Genomic DNA, 5,182 nt, shown 5'->3' with positions numbered 1-5,182 from the left:
CATCCAAACAATTCAGCGCCCACCTCAGTGACTGATGTTTTTAGAGTGATCAGACTTAAATCATGATTTCTGACATTTTCCCTTCAGGCTCTTCAGTCCTCGCCTCCTAGCACAGTCTGGGACTAGTCGCTCTGAGCTTTCACATTTGCAAAATAAAATGGAAATCCCAATGGGAAACCCCTTTCCTTCCCTCTCCAGACTGCTGTTCCTGTACCAGACACCCGAGCAGCACACGTGTCCGCTCCCAAAACGCTGCGGTTTGTACCCAACGTAGCAGCAGCAATTGCTGTCTGATGCCGTAGGTGCTGCATCTCACCCAGCCGTCCCGACTGCACAGCTCATCGCCTCTGGCCACGGTCACGGCCACCCTAAATCCCCCGTCAGCTCGCGACAGAGCCTTTCCGACTGTCCTCTGCGCTAACACAGGCAAGAATAAAACAAGCACCTAAATCCTTGCAAGATCAGGGCCTGCCATCGGTCTGAATAATCCCTACTCATTTTCAACTCACTAATCATTCTTACGCCTGTATTGCAAGGCTTTAATTATCTTTTCCTCCAAAAGAGTTCCATCTTGACCGAAAAGCAACAGCTTTAGCTGGAAAAGCTCGCTGTAGAGGAAAACATATTTGCTGTGACTCCAGTGGGTCATCAGGTCTGGGCCACAGAGGTGGAATTCAATTTCTAATCTGGAGATTTCAAGCCTTCGGTATCAGATATAGCTAAAGGGATCACAGGGAAGCTGGGCAGAAAAGCAATAATAACCATGCTTTGAATTAACATTAGGAGTACTGTTTCAAAGCAAGTTTCAAATATGCTTCCTCTTTCTCGGTAGCATCCTAGCAGAAGATGATTTTTTAAGATTGGATGGGTATCGTTAAGCAAAGCAAATGAAGAAATGACAGAAAATACCTTGTCTCCTGTAAAATACTCCCCGTGTGGTATCACAGTGACAGTTCAAATCTTTTCTCCAATTTATCATTCATAGCACCCAGTTGTTATTTAAGCTGTTCTACATTAATCTATAGCAGGTTTTAAATTAATACTCCCCTTCATCAATACCTACGGAATGAAGATACTTTCCTTTGAAAAAAAACATGTTTGCAACACCAACGCAACGCCCCTCCTAAGCACAGACTCACCTGAAATGTAGCAGGAAGGATAGCAAAAAAATGGGGGAAAAAAAGAAATGGAAAGTCAGACAGACCTTCTGCTCCAAGGGCTCTTTCAGTACGAGGAGAAGCTATCCCACCGCCGAAGCAGCCTGCAAGGCTGGCTCAGCATGTTTTCCTCCCGCAGTCGGGGAAGGACATTGATTGAGCTCTGCGAGGCATCGCGGGAACGGCGTGTGTCAGGCTGTGACAAACTTCTAAGGAAATGTGCAGCAAACACGCTTATAGCTTGTCTGGATAAATCAAAGAGCGCAGGAACCATCCCAGATGTTCATGCCACCATGGAGTAAGTTAATATTAAAGTATTTTGTCTGCGGCTACACAAAGGAGGCGGCCGCCTGCCTGGTGTAATGAGCGTCACACCGGAGGGGATCTTTGTTCTCCGGTTCCCAGTTTGCTACCACTGGCGGTGACACGCACCTGCGTCCCAAGGGTGGCTGGAGACTTGGAAATGTTTGCAAATCCTTGAGTCTGAGGAGACGTCCTGCAAACAGCGTAAGGATCGCCGGTGCCCCGGGAGATCCAGCGACAATTCCCGGCGGTGTCACAAACTCATCGTACATCCCTCTGCGAGTTGCTATTTTAGCTCCTCATACCTAAAATGAGCAAATATTCTTCTCTTTGCCTATATATCCAATCTTTTTAGATAGTGACAAGCCTCTCCCTAGTGAACTTACCATCTGCCCATGCTGTGTCTAGACTCGTAAGACATGTAAGTGTTTCTACCACACCGTTCGTAAGTCCTGGAGGACAGAAAGGGTTAAGAACCAACTTGGATTCTCTAGGGAAAATAGAAAGGCAGGAGAAAAAGCCAATTCAACTGATTTTACTCAAAGGAACAAAAGGAGGTTTAGAAGGTCCTTTATAAAACGTCACAGAGAAAAGCGTTATTGTCCTACAGGGAAAAACACACCCATTAACAAATTAGGTGAGAGTCGAGTGAGATGTAAGAGGTCTGACACAGCTGCATTCCTCAACGCCTTTAAACTGTCTGTCTTCACACACTTCATTTATTTTGGATAGCAGCATTGCCCATGCCAATTTGGGAGCAAAGGGGACTGTAAAAATACCTGGGGATAAATGTGAGTATTTTTAATGTTAATAGGCAAAACCTAATGGATCTGAGCAACACGATTTGGGTTTTAGAAAACAGCCAACTTAGGACCCTCCCAAACTTATGCCCATCAGCATTCCTCATTTTCCTCAAAGCATCGCTGAGCGTACCTTAGCAACTCTACCTGAGCCCTGTCAAATGGTCTGCGTGGAAACAGAGCTCAAGGGAGCTACTCTTGTATTAATGGGTTGGGTAAATGCCCATTGAAGGGAGGCCAAGGCAATCACAGCATTTAATTATTTCTGAGAAGTCGCAGATAAGTGAACTGAAGAAAAAAAAGAGGAAAAAAATGACACCTTCATAAGGAAGGGCACTGTGACAAGTCAGTTTCTTCTACAGGCTGCAGACACCAAAAATACGTAAAAATATTCCATAAGAATACCTTGGATTATATTGGGAAAATTAACTCACGTTCCACTTCTATACACTGAGCATAAAAGCTAAGGTATCAGAAAGCGTGATGTCCATAGTCTAATGCCATAGCCTATTCAAGGGAAAACTTATTAACAACAGACACCGCAAAGAGAGCAAGGAGGAGCGAGGAAGATCCAAATGGAGGGATGAGGCTGTCCCAAAAGGGATCTCAGGCTGGATTCCTGGTTGGCTGGGACGAGCATGGAAATGAGATGAACCGCAGGAGCACACGACGGCAGAGCTGGGACTCCTTCATCCCGGCTAAGCTAACTGCGTTTATTGGCAGATGACGGACGAAGGGCTAGAGTGACAGAACCTTGACTGTGTTAACAGTTAATTATGTGTGTTAAAAGTACGAAAAGGTCAAGGTGGGGGGGATCAGTGCTTCTGCTGACATCTGGCAGCATTTTGAGGAAGTCTCGTTTCTCCTGAGGTCCTCGTTGACACAGGAGCACTGATTTGCTTGCCGTTAATTGGAGGAAGAGGTAATGAGAACTGACTAATCGCCGAGCTGTGCACCCTGCGGACTCATTCCGGTGTCAGTCATTGTATCTCGCTGATCACTCAGACAAAACTAAGTTTTGCGGGGATTTCAGTGACTGGTCAGCACCCTTCCTTGGCTCATGGTATTTGCATAATATTCAGCTGTCCTCCCCTATACAATAAGCTAGTAAAACCCTAGTGCTGGCATGACTCAGCTGACACAGCAGCAGAGGCATCGCAGCATATGCTCTAATTCCTGGAGAACTTGCACTGAAGGTCTTAGACATGCTAATGTCATTGCTCATGTCTTCAATGTTACTGCGACCCCTGCAAACTAAATTAATAGAGGTCTGTTAGCAGCTGCTGTATGCACACCCCTCTGCTTTTCTGTGCAAACGTGCATGAGTGCTATTACTGTATTGGTTTTTTCCAGATAAAGCTTAAAGGATCAGTATTTAATTGCAGCAGTAAGTTCAAGATATGAGACACGGTGTTTGCGTTAGAGCAATTTGTCACAAAACTTGGAGGGAAACAGCAGCAGCCAGATGATCCATCGCACGCTCACCTCATTTAAATGCAATTCAATTTAGACAGACCATTTGGCACAAAAATCAGAAAGATGACTTAACAAAAAGCACGGAAGAATACTTCCCAGGTGTCAGATGTATTTGTGTGTGACATTCATGGAGAAGCTGTCCAAGAAAGCCTCTAGCCATTAATTGCTATGTTGCAATTAAGGTGGCAGGCAATGTTTAGAGCCCCGCCCCCCCCCCCGCTCCCCCCTTTTCTGGCCTTATTTTAAATGCAGTGCAGAATGAAAAATAAAAATAGACTGATGTGCTGTCCCCCACACTGCAGTACAAGGCTTAAGAGCATGGCTGGGCCAGGACAAGTGGATTTCTATGCAAACAACATACAGAATGCCTTCGTTTAATTAGTTTCTGTGCTTTGCACAGATAGGAAAATTAAATGAAGTTAACTGTATAGTTTTAAAGTCACCATTCAGCCTTTCAGTTGAGACAGATGGCTTTTACTTACAGTGCTTCCTCTGGCATTCAGTGGCGGATTTGGCAATCCTCTCTGGGTCTGGTTCTCAGCAATTCTGTGACATGGGGGCAGTTAGTGTCTTCATTGCACATAATAGTGCTGTAAAAGCCAGAAAAAATGGCTCTTTTTTAGCCAGTTTACCCCTTTTCCATCTGACAGAAGTGACTTTCTTTCCCGGTCCAGAAGTCAATGCACGCTGAGCACTGACCTCACGCTGCTCTCTGCCAGCCAGCATGGAAAGCGCACGCATTAGAGGACAAATGCTGAGAGTCCACTAAGGTTTGCAAAGAGTACCAAATCCCCCGTTACTGTCCTTTTCAGGGAATAAGAGAGCCCCAGTTTAGCTGGGACAAAGAAGAGGCAGCTTTACCGCTGTGTCACCCGGGCTGCATTGTCCCATGCGGGGAGGGACACATGGCACTAGGGGGTAAATGGGCAGGTACGGCCCTTCTTCCCATCACCTGGAAGTAAATCTGGAAAATTAAGCTACATTCTGAGCCAATTCCAAATCATTGTAACCTCACTTCAGTAAGAGGGTTACTCCTGATTTACACAGGAGCAAGTTAGAACCAAATATGAAATCTAATGGACCTGATTCTGTTCGTATTTACACCAGCACAACCTAATGATGATACTCTTAATAATTCACAATTAAAAGTCAAATTATGCACTATTGCTCAGTGAGTAGTCATGGTGGTTCTTTTCCTTCCCTGCCAATAAATCCAGTATCTACTGACACTGACAAGTGTTGATCAGGTCTAGAATGGAGTATTATGGGACAAATAAGTATGAGAGCGCAATGGTCACACTTGTCAGACTGAAGGCATTCCAGCATCTACCTCTGAGTTGCTTTTTGGGCTGCAGCTGCTTCTCAAGAACCTTGCCAGCTCCATGCAGGTCCTTTGCTCCCACAGAGCTCGCCGACCTTGCTGCAGCTCACCCGCTCCTCACTCTG

At 45.5% G+C, this 5,182-nt stretch overlaps 1 long non-coding RNA gene across 1 annotated transcript; it reads right to left on the bottom strand.

The window, feature by feature from the left end:
* Positions 1 to 756: 756 nt before the first annotated feature.
* On the bottom strand, positions 757 to 5,182 carry LOC142082615 (uncharacterized). Its single transcript, XR_012673759.1, has 3 exons — positions 5,067 to 5,182; positions 4,219 to 4,326; positions 757 to 2,548 (listed from the first exon to the last, which is right to left on the bottom strand). It is a non-coding gene; the product is annotated as an uncharacterized LOC142082615 (long non-coding RNA).

The sequence above is a fragment of the Calonectris borealis genome, chromosome 5 (assembly GCF_964195595.1).
Source record: "Calonectris borealis chromosome 5, bCalBor7.hap1.2, whole genome shotgun sequence".
NCBI classification, from domain to species: domain Eukaryota; kingdom Metazoa; phylum Chordata; class Aves; order Procellariiformes; family Procellariidae; genus Calonectris; species Calonectris borealis.
Note: the sequence above shows the minus strand (reverse complement) of the source record. Positions and strands in the feature narration are given on the sequence as shown.